Source organism: Tyto alba, unplaced genomic scaffold, assembly GCF_018691265.1.
Source record: "Tyto alba isolate M040663 unplaced genomic scaffold, T.alba_DEE_v4.0 Super-Scaffold_22, whole genome shotgun sequence".
Lineage (NCBI taxonomy): Eukaryota > Metazoa > Chordata > Aves > Strigiformes > Tytonidae > Tyto > Tyto alba.
This window is the reverse complement of record NW_024881296.1, coordinates 23,972,142-23,992,938: the sequence shown is the minus strand read 5'-3', so window position 1 is coordinate 23,992,938 and position 20,797 is coordinate 23,972,142. Positions and strand designations below refer to the sequence as shown.

Below are 20,797 nucleotides of genomic sequence, written 5' to 3'. Positions count from 1 at the left end.
GCAAAACTAACATTTTACCATCTTCTGATGGTTGAAATTTATGGTGGCAGCTAAGATATGAATGAAAGTTAAATAGTCCTATTAATTTGATTACTTGTTTCCAGAGCCATTAGACATGTGGAAAGTAATATCATGTGGGAAGTGGTGTAAGATTTACACTCGCCTGAGAGAAATCACTGCTCCGTCTATCAGATTTGATAGGTGTCAGAGGGCCTTTTGAAAATGAATAATAAGAGGACTGAATAATAAGAAAGACGCTTAGCTGTTTAAAACTTTTAAACATTTGGATGAATTTTTAAACTAATTAAAACAAAAGTTTAAGTGGAAGTTTTGACATATATCTGGAATATGGTAGAACTGCTCAGCTGAATGTGTGAATTATCTCACACTCACTGGCATTTGTGAGGGGGATTTTTAAGGTGCAAAATATTTTAGGGCCATTCAAATCAGAGGAAATTTGATTTGAGTTTGTGCCTGTATCTTTTTATGCTTTCACAATAAAAGAAATCTCAACCAGATCAGAACCCTCCTGTCCAAGCCTTCATACAGACCCAAGCCATTTTATATATACAACAATCCTCATAGATTAAGTCCCTTCAATTTACTTTACATTAAAATTTGCTAAGCAATTAAATGTGAGAGTCCTCTTGTCCAGGGCAGTGCAATGCGCCCCAACTGCTGTAGTGGTGGTCACAAAACTGTGCTGATGAAAGACCTGTTTCTTGCTTTGTTGATGCGGATGGCAGAACTCCTCGTTGATTTCAATGGGAGTGGTGTTGAACTGTAAAGGTGGCTTAAAAAGAAATAACTGACCAGAACTGGTCAATGGGCACTTGTTGTGTTTCATCTTTGTGCCTTCTTCTGTTAGGGGGAATCCTTTTCCTGACCAGCCCGTGGAAGTCATGTCTTGCAATGAGGAGCTCCAGGGCACCATGGTGCGAGAACTGCCTGGGGTGCAGAGTGATGTAAAACAAAGCCCTGTTCAGAGCCTGCCTTTCCCATGAAACAGCAGCAGTTGCTGTTCAGCCTGGCACAGAGCAGGGCTGGATTAATCTCTTTTTCTTCATTTGAAAGGCTCTGTATTAAAAGACTGAGGTTTAGGATTTTACATCCATTTAACACCTGGCTAAGAATTGGGGGTATGTATTCAGATATTAATGTGACTAAAAAGATATATGCTCGGGTTAAGGTTATTTCAAAAAAAGAAGCTCTGTCATTAATAATTTTTGGTCAGGAGCTCTGCCCGTCATCAGGAGATAAATCATCTTGCAGCAGCTGTGACAGCTCTTTAAGTCTGAGGTCTGAACAGCTTAATTGGGGAAATGATCAATTCTAAGATGCATAGTCAAGATGACATCCTTGGTGCAGTAAATTCTTTCAGGAATGAACATGAATAAAATGAATATATTTATGGAACAGTGATGTAATTCAGAATCTTGGCTGTTAGGGAGCCTATGCATCTTCATTCCTTCTCTGCCCTGTAGCAATTTTCCAAGGCTCCAACCTCAGATAACTGTGAATGGTCTGAAAACTGCCCTAGGTGAATGCGGATTTTATAAGAATGAAGAGTCTTTCCAAATACTATGAATGAATAAAAAGTCTGCATTTCCCAGTGAGTATGCTGTGGCTTAACCCCAGCCAGCAGCTCAGCGCCACCCAGCTGCTCGTTCTCTCCCCTCCCATAGGATGGGGGAGAGAATGGGAAGGGCAAAAGTTAGAAAACTTGTGGGTTGAGATAAAAATAGTTTAATAGGTAAAGCAAAACAAGGAATTCATTCACCACTCCCCATGGTCAGGCAGATGCTCATCCATCCCCAGGACAGCCGGGCTCCATCATGTTTAACGGTGACTCAGGAAGACAAACACCGAACTCCAAACATCCACCCCTTTTCTCTGCTTCCCCCAGCTTTATATACTGAGCATGATGTCATATGGTATGGGGTATCTGTTTGGTCAGTTGGGGTCAGCTGTACCAGTTGTGTCCTCTCTCAGCTTTTGGTGTACCCCCAGCCCAGTGGCTGGTGGGGTGGGATGGGAAGCTGAAAAGGCCTTGGCTCTGTGTAAGCTCTGCTTTGTATTATCAATACTGTTTTTAGCACAAATCCAGAACATGGCCCCCCTACCAACTACTTTGAAGAAAATTAACTTTATCTTAGCCAAAACCAGAACAAAGTGTTATGAGTTGACTGTACTTATTCTTTCTACACATACGGTAAACACAAGTCCTCAAAAACTGTAACCTGTGAGTTGCTGGAAAATACTGCTATTTCACAGTGACAATTATGTGCACTGTCCCCATCCATAGTAATGTAGATCCTATAAGCAGATACAGGCATTTGTCTACTTCATGTGCCTGAACAGCATTTGAAAATCCCGTGGCTTAGCCTTTGTGTCTTTCTTGAATTAATGATTTATTCAGCTGAGGTCACTTTGAAAAAGAAATAAAGATTCACCTTTGGGGAAAAATGTACTTGCTTCAAGGCCCTACCAGCAGTGCCTCCCTCTCTGCTCATCTTTCCATCAAGGAGAGCCCCTTGCGGTACATAGTACTGCTGCCTGTAAGTACCTTGCACAACAAGGTAAATTTGCTTGGCCAGTCATGTCTAGGCTGAATTGTGTGAATAATGAAAACAATTTAATCACATGATTTATTTAAAGGATGCATGGAATTCCTCACCAGAGAATTTGGATGAGCATCTTGGGGCTCTGTGGTGAAACCCCAGGACTGGTCTCTGGTTAGGGACCTCTGCCCGGTGGTTGGGGTCCGGGGAGGGTGGCAGGGACAATACGAGAGGGATGTGTTCAGCAGCAGATCAGGCAAGTCCTGAGGTGGACAATGGATGTAGGAGAAGGGTCCTGCCTGTGCATAAATGGCATGATAAACAGACTCATATGTGGTGCTGAGGATGTTGAAAAAGAAAAATATATGTATGGAGTGGCTGGACTGACCCTTCTGTCCTGCTGTCCCAGGGGCCTCGCTGGGATTTCTGCAGTTTACGTGGTGCCCTGCTATGGCACCCAGGGTGTTTCAAAGGGGTGTGATTTCTTACATGGAACAACTGATGATCTGGCAAGTTTTCCTCTGGACGCTGTCATTATGTTATTCAGACACTAGTAGCATTGGCTGCTGGCTGGAATTTACTTTGCAAGGGAGGATGGCTCCCATCTGCTTATGTATATTGCTGTAATTTCAAATCCTGCCTGCATCGAGTGCTTTTTTTCCCCTGAAGAGAGTTAATTGGCATGAGACACACCAGCAGCCCTGGATGGGTGCCGCGGCTGTGCCCCACTGCCTGCTCTCAGAGGCAGGGCTCATGTAAGGAGGCAGTCAGGGCAGGGACCAGACATGGGGGAACTGCTGCTGCCCCGGGAGGCTGTGGGTGGGCTGGAAGTGGTTGCCCACAGTTCAGTTCTGCTGCTGGTGCAGTAGAAGACCAGGTGCTTTGCAAGCTGCTGGTGTTGCTTTTGGCAGGGCAGCATGCTGAGAACCCACCACAGAAATGGGCTCTGGAGCCTGCCAGGGGTGTATCAAGTAATTTTGGTTTTAAATTAGATTATTTTCATTCTTACAATGTGCCATGTGCCTGCAGGTATGACAAAACGCTACAGTAGCCATCCCTAAGTTATCATTGGTGACTTTGTGCAGAAGAAATGACTTCAGGTAATGTGAAGAGCATCCATTCATACACAGGTTATGATTAACCCTGCAGGTTCCCACTGAGTTGTTACAGTGAATAAAGCAAGAAGCCACATGAAAAGCACTTTCATATTGACACAAAGTAGAGCAGACCAAGTGCTCTTACTGTGTATTTTGTCAAAATAATTTTCATGCCGAAGTTTAAGCCGCATAGCATAAATATTTCCCAGCTAGCAGGCAGTGATCATGAAGCACATACTGGAGTGCCTGAGTCAGGCCATCAAAAGAAAAGCTTTAACCATGAACTATGTGAACTCGAAGGAAAAACCTCCGGTTGAGCTAATATAATGTATTGGAAGTGACTTGGATACCTTCCCATCTGTGGTGCACTTTAATGAAATCTGTCCTCTCCCACTCTGAATGTATGTGTGTGTAAGTGTGTACTTAATAGATACAGTGCAGCAAACTCCCCAGGATTAGCTAATGAAAATAGCACTGTAAAATGAATTGAGCAAATCAATACAGCTAGAATTTTGAACACTGTGACGAATACACCATCCCCAAACTCCCCTCTCCCATTGCAGCCAATATTTTATGTGCAAGTATGTGCTACAAACTTCTAAAATGAGACTGCTATTTGTAAATTAAAATTGACTCAGGCCAGATGTGAGTGCTAAGGGAAGCAAAGAAGAAGGAGGAGCTCTTCAAGTAGTGGAAGATGGGGCTGCCCTTGAGAGAGATCTGGGTCATACTTGACATTAGAAGGAAGTCCAAAGAGACCCTCCTGAGCGATGCTGGTGTGAGGGTTCTAGGTTCAAATGTGTGAAATAACACAGGGACTGAAGGACCTGGGGAATTTTTCTGGGGTCCTTATTGACCTCTGAATATTCCAGTCCAGCTGTGAGGGTGCTGGGGCAGGAGGGAAAGTTACCTGTAAAAAGAAAAGGTTGTGGATGGGCAAAAAAAAAAAAAAACCAAAACAAACCAACCTGGTTGTCTCATGTAGTTTCACCTTCTGGGACTTCATAAACACATCCCCCTGTTCCATCCAACACTGCAGGAAATCCCTTTGGGGAATGCAGAGGAAGTTTAAACTTGCTCTATTTCAGGAGGAATTTTTCATCTTTCACAGAGGATAAGTGAAACATAATTTGAAATGTGAATGTCATAATTAAGTCTAATTATTTTACTGTACTTTTGCCTTCATTAGACATTGTATTTGTAATAATTGCTTGTCCTGGGTTGAGTGAGTGGTAGAGTTTTTTTGGTGGCAGGGGAGGGGGTTATAAGGGTGGCCCCTTGTGAGAAGCTTCTTGGCTTCTTGAAGCTCCCCCAGCTCCAAGTCAGCTCCACCTCTGCACCAAAAACTGATCCAATCAGCTGCGCCTCTGTGATAATGTATTTAAGAAGGGACGTGGTGACGTGCAGTCAGACTTGTGAGGAGGAGTTGCTGCAACTGCATGAACACCAAGGTCAGTGGAGGAATGGAGGAAGAAAGGAGGGGGGAGGTGTGCCGGAGCAGAGACCCCCCTGTATCCTGTAGTGAGATGGCAGGGCGGCCCCCCCCTGCCACCCATGAAGATCTACGGTGGAGCAGACATTGATTTATGGCCTGTGTTTCTTGCCTGGATGATCAAGGTGCTGTGCCTGAAGAAGGCCGGGGTCTTGTGGGAAAAGGTAGCCCCGCTGTTGTAGTTCAGCACTGGGAGGATTGCAGTGTGTGGGGGTGTCCCACACCGGAGCAGCTCGGGAAGGGCTGCAGCCTGTGGGATGGAATCCAGTCAGAGAAAGTTAGTGACCCATGATGGAGCAGTGTGGGGAATGCTGCGGCCCGTGGGAGGAACTCACTTCAGAGAAATTTTGTGGAGGACTGTCTCCTGTGAGAGGGGGACCACGATGGAGCAGGGGGAACAAGTTCCAGAAGCTCCCCCCACTGAAGATGGAAGTATCAGCAGCACTGACTGCACCCCCCATTCCCTGCCCCTCTGCCACTGGGGGGAGGAGGTAGAGATATTGGGAGCAGAACTGAGCCTGGGAAGAAGTGAGCGGTGGGGGGAAGGTGTTCTCAAGATGTGGCAATGCTTCTCACTGTCCTACTCTGTTAAGTGTTGTTAGTGTCGGTAATAAATGTATGTTCTTTTTTTCCTTCCCCTAATGAGTCTGCCTTTTGCTCGTGACCATAAAGGGTGATTTTCCTCCATCCCAGTCTTATCTTGAACCCCAAGCCTGGCTCTCTGTCTCTTCTTATTGCTGGAAGGGAAGGGAGAGAGAGTGACTGCGTGGTGGTTGGCTGCCGACCAGTCTCAAACCACTACATTGCTGTAGTCAACCATATGGTTAGTATTAACTCCTTAACTACATGAGGGTAGATGATCCTTGCATGAGGAATAGATGACTTCCAGGTCTGGAGGTGTCATGCTGAGTCCCATCACCCCAGAGAGCAGCAGGGGTTTGGCTCTCCTTCACCTCTCACAAATGAGTGTGAGGTCAAGGTTTCAGACACTTCACATAGCTGAGTAGGTTCAGAGAACATGTAAGCCCCAAACCTGTGCTTTGGATATGTCTGGCTGTTACCTCTGCAGTGCCACAAAATGCATCCTTGTGGGTGCTCCTCATTCCCAGGGAGCAAGGCTAGGGATCTGGCTGATTTGGGGCATCTTCCCTGGGCAGTTCCTTCTGGCCTAAAGCTGGCCACTTTTCTTAGGAAGACTGTCATGGTTCTACAGAAGGATGAAGTGAGTCTGTAGAAAAACTTCTCCTCTGTGCATTAGCGCTTCTGTTTATCCACAGCACCAGCTTCAACCTTGTACCATCAGCTGTAATTTCAAGGAGCCACTACTAGCATCTGAGTGTGTAATAATGGTATCTACCAACTAATTCTTTTTTCCCTGGCTTGTTAATGATTCTGTCGTCTTGTTGCTAATGATTCCACTCTCAAATAATTTTGTACAGTTATATTATTAAAAAAAAAAATCCAGATTAAGTACACTGTAATTGCTGAGGATTGTAGGATATAAGTTAATTTTTCTTTTTTTTAGTGTGCCAGGCTGCCAGAATCAGTTAATCAAGTGTTTTATCTTTCTACATAACATTTGCAATGTACAATACTTTCTGAGTAACATCTCACCTGACCTGCTATTAAGTGCCTTGTATTTTCACTGATGTCACCATAAGTGGATTTTGGTTGGCTATAGGGCAAATCATAGGGCAAAATCTATTCTTACTGTTATTTTCCGCTCACAAGTTTAACCCATATGTTGATTTCTTCATTCAGTTTCCTTTCTTCTTTTTCCAAAATTGCAAAGAAATGTATTCACTCATAGAGCCAACAGTGATGATGATCAGAGCTAATCCATGACCTCTTCAAAAACTTCTTTAGTGGAGATGCAGCAGGTTTGTTCAAAAGCTTTCTCAGCTTCATGGTGGAATTGGTGGTGAAACCCAGAAAGAGAAGGGGTGGAAAATGATCCCAGTCCTGACTGACCTTAGCCGAAGTTTGGTTAGGTCCAGCCAGAGAGCCCTTACCCTGAATAGCCAGTGCCTGCTGGGTATCCCTCTCACCAGCGATGAGGGGACAAGGATGCTGTCCTTGTGCTGATGAGCACCTAACTGCCATGCATGTTTGGCTGGCATTCATAAGGAATGATTTTAAGCTTTGCACATTGAACCTGGACTTCAGACAGATACTGGAGGTGAGGTGATGGGCCCTTTGTTACAAGGGAGGGATCCTTGTCTCCCTTGTGATTTGTTTCCTTCCCTTATACATTTGATGCAGGCATGGGAAAGTTTCAAATTTCTGGGAAGTGAAAACTTCCTCTTGCTTGCCTCTTGTTCCTGTGGCACAAGCTGAGACTGCCCTGAGCTGCAGGAGGTGACAACGCATGATCCCATCAAACGATGCTTCTTTTGTACCAATGGAAAGGGCTTGCAGGGAGGGATTCAGCTTATCACAAGGATGAGTTGGGATGTTATCTTTCCAATAGGTTAACAGTTTGCTCCCTTGGTGGCCTTGTTCCTTTCCAAGCTTGGGGAGGCAGGGGCCAGCACAGAGAAGGTTACCTATCTGAAAGGTGTCTACATGCATCCTCTCTTTCAGTTAATGACAGTGGCACTAGCATTTGGGGCAGATGAATTAATTATTTAAAGAAACTTTGACAGACCTTCTGCAGAATTAAAACTGATGATTTCCAAGACGTTTTGACATGGACATATGCTAGTTTTTTCTTCTGGGTAATTCCTTGAGAAAAAGGAGGGTGGAGAGGGCTTTTTGGTGTCTGCTGTAAATAGGCTGCTTCCCAAATCCCTTCTTTGTGACTGATTGTGATTTTTAAGGAGAGTAAGTGGGACCTGCATCCACTGTAGGAAGGAAAATGGAGGATTTTTTTTTGTAATGGCTACAGTATAGAGGATATATTATTACTCCTAATTTCAAAGGTAGTAAGTGGAATGGGGACATATTTTCTTGGGGCCACAAATGGGGAAGGTGCTTTATCAGGTGTGTCAAGATAAAACCTCAAACAGAGACAGTCTGAAAAGCATCAGAAAATCTGTGGCAGGATGCTCACAGGGCTTGTGCAGCCTTTGGAAGCAGTCTTGTGTCTTGCAAAACATACAAAGCCCTACCAAGCATGGAATATCCACTTCATCATTTTAAATGAGGGTTATAAAAAATTACAGTCAGCACATAATAAGTGTTTTGCATCTCTGCTAAGTACTGCCAAGAAAATAGTTACCTAAGTAAATCAATAAAGTATTATTCCCTCCCAAGGTCTTCCTGTCCCAGTCCCTGAACTTCTATTTTGGAGGAGTACTGAAACCTGTTCAAGATTTATTTTGATGAAAGTATGTATCTCTGCATTATCAGGCAGTAAAGAAGTTGTTTACTACTACTTCAGGAGTGTTGAAAAATCCCTTTGAATACATACTTGCATTGTAGCTATAATAAAAATGTCTACCAGCTATTGGAGCCCCCAAATTGATTTTTTTTTTCCTTTCCAGAAAACAAAGAGTTCAGCCTGAGACCTAGAAATTGCTTCATAAGAAAACCATCTGTGTTGAGAGAGATGGACTGAGGTATCCTGTCACATACACTGTTCAAGTTTCGTATAAAACATTTCTATTCATATTCTGTAAGCAAATAAGCCTGGGCTGAGGTAGCAGCACCTGTTCTGGGTTCGTTTCCTATAAATCAGTCTAGATGTTTAATATGTTCCTCATTACCGGAGCGTTTGAAAACCAGCAATACACCTGAAAACCAATTTGCTGGCATAAACGTTCCAACAAAGTGGTGAATTTTCAGCTCACACTGTCAATTATTGGCAGGAAGCAAATTTTGACTTGGCCCTTGTCAAGGTTAATACAATTTGCAGTCATAGTGCTCCAATCAAGCTATGAAAATGCAGTGTGCAGAATACACCATTGCAAGAGCTGGAATTCCAAATTTTTAACACATGCAACAAAATCTTTGCACAGACACTTCATATATAAAATGATTTTATGAAAAATTTCAAATAGCAAAGACACTGAAGAAAATCTTCGTCTGCAAAACGTGTGAACGGGAGAGAAGCTGACTCAGCTCCTGGCTTTGAAAGGCTTGCCCTGCTCTGGGTGATATTATGCCAAGTAGTTGGCAGAGCAATGCTGCAAAGGGGAAAATGCCTCTCACTCTGGGGATTTGCCCCAGAAACAAACCAGTGTGGTATCCCCTACTCTGCTCTTAGACTTAAAACAGTTTGGGGGAGTAAGAAGACAAAGAGGAGGAGTACTGACCTGCGTGGCTTAGGGGAGTGGCAGACAGGTTTCACATCCCTTTCTCACCTCCTGGCACTCATGAGCTCCTGAGGGGAGACACCAAGTGACCAGGCTTTGTGGACCTCCTAGCATCTTAATAGATCTTTGGCGGCTGCAGGAGTTCTCCTGTTGGGGGACTGAGCATTTAGGATGAGATTCAGCCTTGTTTTAGTCATCTAAAAGTTATGTGTCTATCTGAAGCTACTTATTTAAGTAGCTCCCTGCAGACAGCAACTTCTTAAGCCTTGACCTGAAGCCTTGACTTTGTCTGGGTGGGTTTTCTCAAGATCCCAATCAAAAAATGTGATTTTGTGGGGAAAACCAGATTTCTATAAGTCTGAAATAATTCATATTCTAGCCTGTGTGGACACTCTTGGGCAAGGGGGAAAAAACTTGCAGCACTTGTTGGAACATGATGAAGGAAGGAGTGGAAAAACCATGCTCATCGTTGGAAGAAGGCATGCACTGTTTTTGTGTGCCTTGTGCCTGTGAGTGGAATGGGTCAGTTTATAGCATCAGATGCTGCGAGCATCAGGTAATGGGGGAAATTCAAAAGATCCAGGGCAGCTTTTTTGTCTGGGTCTGGGAGGTCCTGCTACTAGAGAGAGGAGGGTAATGGGGAGATGAAAGAGTCAGGAAGGAGAAGATTTGCCATAGGAATTGAGAGTGACTGATATACAGCCTTTCACTCATACAGTTGGTGATTCTCTTTCCCAGATGTGGCACAACACTGACTCTTTGCTATTATCTCCTTGTCCCAGATGGAAAGCATCATTATCCATATTCCTGCATTGCCTGAGTGTGGTCTCTTTTTTAGTAAACTGGAATATTGGGTTCAGAGCAAATGTTAGTGTGGATTTTTATGTTCTATGTCTCTTGTTTAACTCCAGGTTCCTCATTTTTTTTTGCTAAACTTACAATAAACTCAGTATTTTTAGTTAAGTTCTTAATTTTCATATCTTGAGTAAGCCTCTCTCATTGATATCTGCCTTTATGTTTCTATGTACAAATCTATCAAGACCATCAAGAAATGGTTTCCCAAACAGAATTTACTGCAAAGCTGATTATGTATTAATATATACAAATGACAAATCTAAAACACAATGTCAAAAAGCAAGAAAATGCAATCAAGAATTTATTATTCTCCTATTACTATTCATCTGGGAAAATAGCTGCCCTGCTTTACCAGAATAACTTCCCCCTCCCAAACCTCACACCCAAACTGGGTTTTCTAAGTAAGTGTCACAGAATTATTTGTAATAAAATATTTTAATATATAATAATATCAGAAGTTCACTGTAATTTATCCACCTACTTTTCTCATGTATGTTCCATGTAGGCTTATTATAAAAATTTATTGTCACACATATACATTGTATACACCTGTGTGTGTCTCTAAACTTACTGGTCCATTTTACAGATGGAATAAGCATCTTCTGCATTTCATAACCTTGTATCTTTTTCTCTTTTGTATCATTTTTTCAATGCTGTAGATAAGGTTTATCCTAGAAAATATTCACACAAGTTCTTTTCCCAGGATTTGCCTTATCCAAAGCCACAATTAAACATTTTTTGTGGTAATAAAAAACCAGTAATTTGAATAAAATGCATTTGAGAAAAAAATTTAATGCAACGGTTTTTCCCCTTGGAAGGTGACATTATGACAATGCCTCATCTAACACACAGTCCAATTTTATACCTCAGGGAATAACTGTTCATCAGGCCTTTTTCAACTGAAGGATTCATTGTCCTGGCCATTTTGTTACCCCTCATGTTGTGAGATATTAGGAGGTATGGGAAAAGAATTACATTTTGCAATGTCTTTGGTTAGCAACATCACTGCACATTATATTGACACCGTTATATTTCCTTGCCAGGTATTGCTAATTATGGATGTATTTTGGATCTGGCTACTCCTATGTGCCCACATAGCAACTGATGGAATGCCTCTCATTTTTGGTGGAAAAGTGTTTACTTTTGAGAAGTCCATGGCAGCTGTAGCCCTATTTTTGTCACCAGAAGCTGGTTCACTGCCATATCGTCTGAAGGAATATGGTGGTTCTGGAGAAGAGGAACAATGGGAGGAAGATGGTTGATACACACACGTGCACAAGTGTACGCACACACATACACACAAACACATATGCAAATTGTATAGCATACATCATACCATACTTATATATAGTGCTATCTGTTAGTGACATATATGTGCGCGTGTGCATGTGTATTTGTGCACATACACACATACACTTATGACTGAACCCTGTGGAGCATCCTGGGCATAATACAGAAATGATCTCTCTGTTTCACACAGAAGCAATCACTCTACAAGCACATACAAGAAGTCATTATAATAGTTATGCTATTTATAGAGAAATGTGTAGCTAAAATGTAGGAAAATTATTGTTCTCCATATTCTCACTTTTTTATTGAAGAAACAAATCACACAGTAAATTACATCTGATTTGCATGAAATGTTGCATGCACCTAGAGCTCAGCATGAACCTGGGAAAAGACATTGTTTTAATTCTGTAGCCTATATAGTGGTTTGTTTGGTGTTTTTTTTTGTTTTTTTTTTTTTAATATAAATTTCTGAGCTATAATTCTTATTTGCCTTCTCTTGTATTTGATAGGCCCTCCTGGGTATAATTTAACGTCTGCAGATTTCCACGGTGGGTGAAGAAAGAGTAATGCCCACTGCCCAAGAGGATGTGGAGGAGAAGCAGAAGGGAGTACATACTTGCCCTGTGGCAATGATGGATGCTGTCCATGCTGGGAGCTGCTGCTACTTGCTGTGGAGATGCTCAGAGGAAGGGAGGCTCCCGGGCTGGGTCTTGAAACAACGTGCTTGCATCAACTGTTTACCCTGGGCCAACCAAACATGTTGAAGGTTTTGGCCTCCCCTTTTCCTCCAGCTTTCCCCCCTTTATCTGTCTGGATGTCACCAGTGAGCTGAAGCACACTTATTTCCCCATCACAGGTCCCCTGGGGTGTCTGGAAGCTGCAGAGCAGCCGCCACGTGCACTTCGGCTGGAGGACACACCTGGGCCAGGTCTGGAAAAGGGCAGTTGGGGTTGGCGTGGTGGTGCACTGGTGCTCTCTGACTCCGCAGGGTAAAGAGTCCTTGCATATACAGCCTGAAGGGATTTGTTGAAAGCCCGGTCTGAGAGCTGTCAACAAGACCTGAGTAGGTCTGAGTGAAAATTTGCAGTCTTATGGAAAATAGGATTTTTGATAAAGTACCCTTCTATTTTTTGCAATAAGTGTGTACTTTCCATAGAAATCCCAGTGTTTCCTCTAAGAAGACTGTGCTTAAATATAGAAACATTTTTGGTGGAGATACTCCACCCTGTTCATGTAGTCATAACTGAACAGGATGGTTTAGCCTTGCTTGCTCCTCTCTGCTGGGACATGCCTTTTGCCTCGAGTCATGCAATAGGGGATGTCCCCGTGTCACTGGCATCCAAGTTGGGAAGATGTGGTACATCAGACATACCACGATGCGTGTGTACATGCACACATTGACACAAACTCTTTTGCAGAGCTGTTGCATTGTGCTCAGCTTCTCTTTACAGCCAGAGGAGCCAGCGAGGGGCTTCAACAGTGTGCAACAACAAGGGGGTGTGAGACGTCAGCACGAGGGTGGGACAGGAGGCAGTAGGGGAAGGGCAGAAGAGGGAAAAGGCAGAAGCCAGTAGGGCAGTAAAACCCCTTTAGCCTCTGTTACCATCTTTGTGTCTTTCTTCCCCCTTAAGTCCACATCTGACAGTGCTTCCTGGGGGGTGGAAGTCAGTTGATTTTCATTTTCTCCTGTCAGCTAAGCTGTTTCCTCGCGTTGCCTAAGGTTGCTGTGATTCACCACTCATTCTCTTGAAAAAAGCCCAATACCTCAGGAATCTCCCATGATTGGAGGCACAATCTGATGAGAGAGCTCATGCTGTAGAAGAGAAGGGAAGTGTGTGGTATTAGGCCTGTGCTCCATATTACAATATTTTGGGTCTGGGTCACAGTTCTCCCATAGTTAATTGTTGCTACAAGATCCCAGTTTTCTAGACAACAGGATCTCCAGAAAAAGTGTTTGAAGGAGTACAGCAGGAAAACAGAAGTGGACAAAAGTATTTCAGCTAAGCTGGTTAAATAAGCAGTGATATGAAGGGCAAATTGGGAGGATGTAAATACAGGAGAAGGATGATTTTGTTTTTCTAATTCAGAGAAGTACTTAAATGGAAGTCTCAGATGATATCCTGGATGAGACTCTTGGTAAGGTATATAAGACATACAATTGCAGGATAAAACTGAATAAATAAATAGCTTCTCAAAGAGCCTTTCTCTTGGGGTTTTCAAAAAAGGACTGCTTATATCATAACCCTTACAAAAACAAAAAACCAGCTTGTACACGTTAATAATTATGTTTCAGGTCTCTGTTTTTTTTTTTTCCGGGGATGGTCCATGGAGAGTGCAAGTTTCCCTGGCTTAGCAAGTGAGCACTTGCTTTCTGACTTAACTCTGTCTGGCAGCAGGCTCAGCCCCTGTGCGACTGTCAGCACAGCTGCATGCTTCAGCCCTCCTGACGGGGACGGGCCACTGTGGCACCGGTGCTGCAGCTGTTTCTCCGTGTACTGTTGTGTCAGGAGGCCACATCTGTCCCACGTCTGGTCCTGGTGATGCAATGGAGGTACAGCGGGCAATACCTCACAGTCAGCAAAATTTTAAACAACTAACTCTTTTCTCTTTCATATGGATTTTATCCAAGGGAGCTTATATACTTGGTCTGCATGTGAAAGTCTTAAGCTCATTTTCGTGTGCCTGTGTGTGCATGTGTGTAAGAGAGAGACAATACCTCCCCATCTAACCTTAAATGTTTTTAACCAGGTAGTCTATACTTCCTTCTTTTATGTTGCTGAAAGCATACTGTATCTTGCTAGAAAAACTATTTAGTATGCTTAAGGACTCAGAAACTAATCTCAAAGTCTAGCCTTGAAGGGTGTGATCTACTGCAATTAGAAATGTATTGCTTTGCAATTACTATTACCACTTGCTTTTACCTGCAGGCATAGAAATAAGTACCTGTTGCCTGTGGATATTTATACCCTCTAAATTCCTGCAAAGAAGCCAGTCCTAATTTCAGCAGCTCTGCTTGGGGGAAGCTGATGCCTCTAAGTATCCCTTGCATCTGCTGAAAAGTACCTCAAGCAACCACATCTGGGTCGTAACTATGATCATGTAATTATTGTCACCTGTCTGTAGTAAAAAGTTAGAAAATAAGCATATTTAGAACACCAATATGATCTGGAAAGTCTAGCAGTTGCTGCAATAACCTAGTTTTGGACATATTATGTGATTTCTTCACCTGGAGAATATTAATGCCCAGACATCTTTTTCATTATTCTCTTTTTAGCATTTCTGGAGAACGACATCAGAGTTATTGTGTATGTACCATCCCTTACTCTTGTATGTGATTACCGACTGTCATCAGTACTGTATTTGTGGGTATATCAGAAATTATTAAATATCAATTAATTAATAGATAAATATGATGGCATCAGTGTTCAGGTGCATGCTGGCTCAGGAGTGGTGAAACACTCAAACCTCTTCTTTGCTGGACACTCCGTGTGGCATGTCCAGAGTGTGGTTTAACAAGGCTGCTATGGCAGACCCATCACCATAGCCCTGTCCTGATCCAGCAGAAGCAAAGACTGCAGGAACAAGGAGTAATTGGTACGAACTCTGCCCTAAGTAGTAGCTTGGTGGGGAGGAGTCCAAGGAGGTCTATACACTAAAGACACTAAAGCCAGGTCTACACAGGACCCTTGACAGAGTGAAAGCAAATTATTCATATAAAGTTCGTAAAGTGTGTTTGTGCATCTTTGCTGTTCTGCTATCAGTTTCTCCGTGAACTGAATGGAGTTTTGAGTTTATAGGCTGAAATGAGGGGACAAAACTGATCTAGGTTCAAAATATTCCCCACTCTGCCTCATTTTTTGCAAACCCATGTAAACTCATCATCCCAGGTCACCATGTGCTCCCCCACACTGTCAGTGCAATTTAGAGGATGAGGGCCTGTGCATGGGGACGCAGAAGAAGCATTGGCCTCTCTGTTCTCCCAGAGGAAGCCACCATGGATCAGACTCTTCCCTCTTCCACTCGTGTAATGTAGAGCAAGTCTATCACAGTAGGCAAAGGCTGGCATAGCGGAAAGCTCACACTGTCTTGTGTCAGAAACTGCAGGACTTGACAGCAATTTTCAGACCTGATGCAGGGGTTGCTTAACCACCTAAAAACAGATGGTGGCATTCACTGAGGTCTGCGTGTTAAGTGAAATGACTCTCTCAGCCCCTGCCTGGACTGACTGCTGTCAGATGAGACTGGAAACAGCACAGTGGTACTTATTGGGATTTGTTTGTGGGAACAAAACCTGGCATTATGAAGCACATGTTGGGAGTAGATGCTGGGAATCGAAGTGTCTTTTGAGCTATTTGTTTGCTCAGAAATGATGGAGTTCACCTTTAAAACAAGATATAAAGGGGGGAGAATTTGCTTTGCTACTTATAGTGAGTTAAGGGGGATGGCATCTCCTGACTGTTGCTTGCTAACCAGAAACCACAAGGAAATGAAATTGAGCAAGGGACTGCTGTGTGCACCATATACTTGTCAGGTTAGTGTGTGATGCTGGATTGAGGAGCAGCTGAATGCAGCTTTTCACCACAGAAACATTCTGAAGGGGTTACTCAATGAATTTCAGCACCTCATCTAGACATTCTGTCTTGTAGTTACAAACTCTCAAACAAAACCTTTGAACTACAGCTAAGAATAGCAACATATTTTTAATAATAATAATTAAAAAAAAAACCAAATAGGGTTTTTATAGTAAAATTTGATATTGTATCCTTTGCAAACCTATTGCTTGAGTGGGCTGTAGGCCTTAGTGGAACCTTGTTCAGCTTTTACTATTTATGTGTTTAGGATGATGACTGGTAACAAGGGACAAACCCAGGTGCTTCTCAAATGGTGCCTTATAAATCCCACAGATATAAAAATATATATCTCTTCCTATTAGACTTTGCAGACATATATATGCTTCCACTACGGTGTTGCTTGGATCCTGTATAGCAATATAGTTTAGGAGAGTTTATGTCATTGTTTGAGGAAGGATCATAGTGCTGTAAGCCATACATACTACAAAGCAGACTGAAATTTCTTTTGTACAGTAGCAAGAGAGATTTCCTGCTGGTAGGTGAATGTAGGAGATATGAATACAAGAGCAAGGTTAATGTTGGTGATACACACACTTCCACCCTTCTTGCTCAGTTAATCAGATCTCAGTGGCTTTTCCAAGGGGGCTGAAGCTTTCCACAAGCCATCCCTTAAAGTGGCCTGCTGTACTGTGGGTTCTCAATGCCCTCCACAAATAGAGAGAGGGAGGGAAAATCCCTGCTCGACTTAAGAGGTGGGAGCACAAGGGAAAGGTAAAGTCCATCTCCTTCTTGCTCTGCTCTTCCCTCTATCCCATTTTTCTCCTCCCTTCTGAATGACGCAAAATTACCTCCTGACCCATGCAAGGGGAGGGGATTGCTATGCATTGCTGCAACCACCCATCACTCCCAGCAGTGCTGTTTACTTGACACATACACATACAGTATAGCTGTACGGATTGCAGCTATGTAATGCTTGCAACATTACTCATCAGCAAAGAGAAAAATCTGCCACATATTCTACAATGCTGAAATCTGCTCCTTGGTTTTGTATAAACAATTCTCACGTTATTGCATCCTCTCACACATGATTGTCTGAAGCACTTAAGTAATGTGAAATTATCATCAATATAGCTGTCACAAGTGAAAAAAGCCTGCAGTATGTTTATGATGCAGTTCAAGATAGTCATTGATTCTGGACATACTGTCGCCCTTCAGGGCATATCTTAAAGTCAAGTGATGTCCTTCAGAGCTGACTTTTGTATCAGGACTTCTGAATGAAGTGGAAGAAGTGTTTTAAAACCTTTGCATGACCTGACTCACAAGTTTGATTTCTCCCATGGAGGGTAATGCGTAAGTCCGATGCAAACAGGTGGTTCTGATATACCATGAGCTTGGGTATCTGAAGACCATATAAATAGACTGTATATCAGGGACTGTCTTAGATACTAGGATGTGATGAACTGGGGCATGCTCTACCCTCGCCCAGTTTGCCAGAGCACACACTTCTCTGAAGTTATTTCCCTTTAGGCAGGGGAGCTCAGTAGAATTGCAGAGTCACACATTTTTGAAAAAAGGTACTGTATTGGCATCACTGCTAGTTCTTAGACTTGCAGGCACATAAAGTTAGTCTGCCAGGTGGTGCCAGCAATACCTGGATCTCCTGCTGGGCTCAGTCTGGGGAAATTGCTAAGTGTTTCTTGCTAACGGGAAAATTACTGTAATCCACAGCTTTTTGGTGTGGAATTGGAGCTGTAAGATGTGAATTGGCAAGTCGAAGTCACCCAATCCTACCCTGGACAATAATTTTGGAACATAGGCCAATCAGTTCTCTAGCTCTTGGGCAAAACTGTGCCTCTTCTTATTTGGGAATCTGACTATAGTACTGAGGTCTTGGTAGATGAACACTGGGACTTGTCATGTCCTCCAAGTACCAGCAAAATGTTACCCAAGATTGGAACAATGTAGGATTTGTTGACTATTCTTGTTCTGGCTGAAAATCCCAATCATATTTCTGTTCCTTCCAACTTGGAAAGGCTTCTTCCAGTGGAAGCAGTTTCCAGGAGACATAACTTCTTTTGTAGCAGGGAAAATGTCAGTGGATGCTTCCTTCACCCATCCCTGAAAACTCTGTCTGTGGATAAGGTTTTATGGACAGCAAATAATGGCAGAAATTAAGAAAGAGGGATAGTATTCCCTGCTCTATGACTGACTCCAGTGCACTGCTTTTCTTCTCTGTGCTTCAACAGCTTCATTTGTAGAAGGGGGACCAAATTATTCTGAACGACCTCTGTAAAGTATTTTGAGATCCTTAGCTGCATTGTTTCTAATCCTCTGACACTAAACTGTGAAAGGGAAATCCTTGACTACACAAAGATAGCTACATTTTCAGTGGACATATGGACTCCATCCTTTCGTTCAGAATGGAGAAAAATTATTCTCTTAATGGGATTGCTAGGAAACATACAGCTCACACTTTGTCCTCAGTTACAGGCTTTGAAGTGAAACTCTGGTTTAATTCTTTCCTAGTCTGGAGAACGCATACTATGATCAGAGCTGCCCAGAAAGAGGTAAAGTGTATAGCATAAATATTTTTAAAAAATGTCAGCTTCTTAAAATTATGTACAAAGAAAATGAAAGCTGGTTTGTTTTAGCTTTTGGGTGTTCATTAATTCTTTTTCTTACCACTTTTTGAGCATTTTTAAATGTTAGTTTTATCTACCCATTTTCCTTGCTCCTATGGATTAAAAATGGAGAGGAGAAAGAAATAGAGAAGACCAAAAACCGGAAAAGTGAAAAATTGTTTTACTTGACAAACCCAAAAAATTATAAAATGAAAAATGTACAAGAAATAATTTATTTCTGGGGACACAGTAATTTTTCATGTTAAAAAGTTTCAGTTAAACTTTGGCTTGCTCTAATGATATCTAAAGCACTGAAACCCATCCCTCAAGTCACAGCATGGGAGTACACAGAGCTTTCCAGTATCATTTCTGCAGGATAATTAGCATTCTGCGTAACAGAAGCCAGAGTGGTGAGGTCAGGTTTCAAAGTGGGAAACAAGGGTAGGCCCCCGGAATTGTGTATATGGGTTAGCTGTAACCAGCCTAGCAAGATATATGGTTCTGTTATTCCTTTAACCCTTTACTGATTAGTGAATTTAGCTCATTCAAGAGGTAAAATGACCATTTTGGAACAGACTGCAACAGTTGCCTATTTTTCCTGTTTCCACTGGTTTCAAAACAGATTCTGTGTTGGCTCTGCCACTAGTAGTCAAGTAGACATAAATGAACAGTACTGTACTCTGTGTATGTATCTGTAGATTTCTGTATTTATTTTAAGACACTGTGGGGTTTTCCCTTCTTTAACTCTTAAGAAATACCTATTTTTTTAAATGGTCTTGCTTTTGCTGCAAAGCAAGGTCTTGTTCCCAGTGTCTCTCTGCTGCTGTATCATTCTCATGCTCCTCCCTTGGAGAAGGTTTGTGGTAACTGGTATCACCATTAGAAAAGAAAGTTGTTTTAATGTTAAGTAGTTAATTTGCTGTTCTGGCAAGAAATACTCTATTTCTCATTCCACCACAGATTTAGTGTGTGACCATGAGTAAACACTTTGGTCCAGACTGACACAAATCTACTGAAGCAGCTAACACCTGCAAAGGTCTGTCTTTGTCTCTCAGTTCCTCTTAGGCTAAGCAGTATGTAAGCACATAAAGAATTTTTATTAAAATGCATGCGTTACAGGCAGCAATGACATCAGGTAATGCTGTGTTGGGGAGTCAGAGGAGCTGAAATTTGTCCTCCTGAGCTCTGATGTCAGGGTGCAGGTTTGTATGAGCATTTTCAACTTTCTCAGTGCCTCCAGATGGTGAAACGGTGTGGAGCACAGTTAGGAAAAGGGGTTAGTTTCCTGATGTCGTGTTTGTTATGCATTCTCCTGGCCATTTCCTAACCAGTCAGCAGTTTTGGTTTGGACTGTAAAAGCTTATAGTTAGTAGAGAAATTCCGCTGATAATCATCGTACTTTCAAGAGATATATTCCTAGAAGCAGCAATGATGGGGTGGGGGTGTGGGGTAAATTACAAATGAACATCAGAGGCTCTGTTAGAGTTGCACAAAATTAACAGAAATTAGATCTCTAGTTACTGAAGAGAATCTTCAGTACTGAGATAGCTATTAAAATAATACAATCAGAGATTATGGTACATGAGAGCCTTTTTAATTGTTAATTTGCCCACTTCAAAATGACCATACAGTGAAATCTCTGTCTTTTTAAATAACAATATTTTCCTTAAAATTGGTTTCCTTTTTCAGTGTTATCTTTCTGAGAGCACTGTGGTGATATTGTTGGGAATTATCTATCCCACACTGAGGGGAGCCTATCTGAAGCTAACACAGTCCTTGCAAAGTGCAAGGTAATTAACCATTCTCCTCCCACTATTTATCTTGATTTTTGCTTCCATCTAGTTGTTTTTCACGCTTGTAAAGTATAATTTGCATAGAGTTTTAGCACTTTCTTCCTACACAGCCCCTCACTCTCCGCTTTCTCCCTCCATAACGTTGCAGTGATCTGAGTGCGAATTATCTCAGAGTAAGGGTGGGTGAACTGTTCTGCCTGAGCACAGCAACACTGAAGACAATGGAGCGCAGCATCAGAGATTGACACAATTCTTTCTTAT

General features: G+C 42.4%; 1 long non-coding RNA gene across 3 annotated transcripts in view; it reads left to right on the top strand.

Annotated features, from left to right (window-relative positions):
- The window catches only part of LOC116965917, a 129,716-nt gene that overhangs the window by 83,518 nt on the left and 25,401 nt on the right, over positions 1–20,797 (top strand). For 2 of the 3 annotated variants that reach the window (XR_004409804.2, XR_004409806.2), the window contains 6 exons: positions 8,636–8,735; positions 11,305–11,540; positions 12,061–12,317; positions 12,408–12,540; positions 19,863–19,945; positions 20,433–20,533. This is a non-coding gene — a long non-coding RNA (uncharacterized LOC116965917). Of the gene's footprint in view, positions 1–8,635; positions 8,736–11,304; positions 11,541–12,060; positions 12,318–12,407; positions 12,541–14,825; positions 14,857–19,862; positions 19,946–20,432; positions 20,534–20,797 lie in introns of all 3 variants that reach the window. The other variant, XR_004409805.2, reaches the window with a different exon arrangement.